The sequence below is a fragment of the Mandrillus leucophaeus genome, unplaced genomic scaffold (genome assembly GCF_000951045.1).
Source record: "Mandrillus leucophaeus isolate KB7577 unplaced genomic scaffold, Mleu.le_1.0 Scaffold14, whole genome shotgun sequence".
NCBI lineage: Eukaryota > Metazoa > Chordata > Mammalia > Primates > Cercopithecidae > Mandrillus > Mandrillus leucophaeus.
This window is the reverse complement of record NW_012101365.1, coordinates 5,049,408-5,051,904: the sequence shown is the minus strand read 5'-3', so window position 1 is coordinate 5,051,904 and position 2,497 is coordinate 5,049,408.

Genomic DNA, 2,497 nt, shown 5'->3' with positions numbered 1-2,497 from the left:
AGGGGAGGGGAGGGGAGGGAAAGAAGGAAAGAAGGAAGGAAGGAGTGAGGGAGGAAGGAAGAAAAAGAGGGAGAGAGACATAAGTCATTTTCACAGTTCCTGGCAAGTAGTAAGTCTTTAGTAAATGTCAGCTTTTATTACTAGATAGGGAAAACAAAGCCTAGAAAGAAGAAAACATGACTTGATCAAAGGCCACAGAAAGTTGTTGATGGGGCCAGCAGTAGGCCCCAGGTTCCCTAACTTGGTAGCTTATAGCAGGCCCTCAATAAATATTCACCTTTTTATTATTTTACTCCTTGGCAAAATACATATGTGGTAAACACTTGCACTCGTTTTATGTTTAACACTTTGCCTTCCTATTATGTGTCCAGCACTTTCACGTTTAATATGCATAATAGTTATTGGAGGTGAGAGTGTTTCTTTAATTGTAATCATGAGAACCCTGTGCTCAGAGAGGTCAAGTGACCTCTCAAGGTCACACAGCTGGTAAGTGGTGGAGTCAGAATTCATCTCCAGACCTGTGATTTCAAGTCCAGTGGTCTTTTCCTCATAATGCAGAAGAGGGGTGTGGCAAAAGGTGCCAACAGCTTGAAATGAAATCCATCACACCCGCCCAAATGCAAACCTCCCTCCACTTAGCCTCAGGCACGTTTTCATCTTTGCCTTGACCTTAAGAGAAACCTGCTGGCACTGTGGCGTCTGCCTTTGAAAGTCAGCTGCCTGTTTTTCAGACTCATAAATTGCCTGTAAGAAGTGTTTCATTATTCTGTCCAGGAGACATCAAATACCTGAGCTGTATTTCATGAAAGTTCCCCTTCAGACGTAGGCCACAGGGTAGGTAGCATTTCTGTCTCCAGGAAACCCCTGAAATCCACCTTTTGGATTATTCCGCTTGAGACAAATTAGAAGTGAAAGCGGCTGCCTGCACTCTTTCATGTTCAAGCGGAGCCGGGTGGTGTGGGCTGCCAGGCACCAAAGAATTCTTTATTCTTCCGTCACAGGGGAAATGGAGGAAAGAAAGTAAACATCGCACTTTCCACTCCTACATCAGTCATGGGGACACCGCGTGGAAGCCCAAAAAGTGTCATTCCAAGGCAGAAAGCTACTGAAAGGGCTGGGACTGTCACACCCAGAGCTGGCCTCCGTCAAAACTATACATTTGATGGAGATAAGTGTTGTCCTGTAATGATCTGAAAGTCAAGAGTCCTTGATGCAAAACCCAGCTTAGCCATAACATGGCTATGTGTCTTTAAGCAACTCACTGCCCCTCTCTACACAGTGACCACGTGACCTGTCACTAAAATCCTTACTAGTTCCATCATGCTGTGGCTTTTGCATTAACCAATACACTCAAGTCACTCAAACTAGTAACATATTTACCATATAAATGAAAAACGAATATAAAGCCAATTGCTAAGCTTGATAAGCCAAAAGCTTCTCAAGTCCATCAGTTGATTTTTCACTTTGACATCAAATCTTTCTTGTTCGCTAGTGTATGTCAAGCAAACACCATTCTCCCCAGACGTTTACAGTCCTGCACCACATACTGATGTTTTGGTCAATGACGGACAGCGTATGTGCAACTGGTCCCATAAGATTACAATACTGTATTTTTACTGTGCCTTTTCTATGTTTAGATACAGAAATGCTCTCCATAGTGTTATAACTGCCTACAGCATTCAGCATAGTACCATGCTGTCCAGGTTTGTAGTCTAGGAGCACTAGGCTATACCATATAGCCTAGGTGTGTAGTAGGCATCACCATCTAGCTTTGTGTAAGTACAGTCTATGATGTTTGCACTGCCATGAAATTGCCTAAGGAAGCATGACTTAGAGTACATTCCTGTCATTAAGCAATGCATGACTGTATGGATTCGTTGCCTTCCCTAAGGAACTGGTGAAGCCAGCACAGACAGAGATTACGAGAGAAGATCCTGGGTGCTGCCCTCACAAAGCTGGCAACAGTCCAGGAGGGAGGGCAGCTAACATCGATTGAAGGCATTCTCTCTACTGGGCACATATATGTTACTGTATTAATATCGCAGAATAACCCTAGCAGGTGTGTATTGTTATTCCTACTCTAAAGTAGGGAAACTGGGACCTGAGATCATACAGCTCTTAAATGATGATGCTGGATCCAAATTCAGTTCCATTTTTCCAGGCTGTACTTGCTGCATGCTTGGCCAGGCCTCCTGTAATACTGGGTGGAAGCAGTAGGCTCCAAAAGAGCACGACTACCTCCAGCTGAGTGGTCTGGGGAGGCTTCCTGGAAGAGAAGGCATTTCTGAAGTGGGCCTGAAGCCAGTCAGGATTTGGACATTCGATCCCATCACATTTGCACACACATGTGTGGACACACACACTCTCACACTCACACACGTGTGCACACTCACATACACAAACACACGTACACAGTCACACTCACACATTCACACACATGCACACACTCACAAACACACACATGCACACACACACTCACAAACACATGTGCACACAC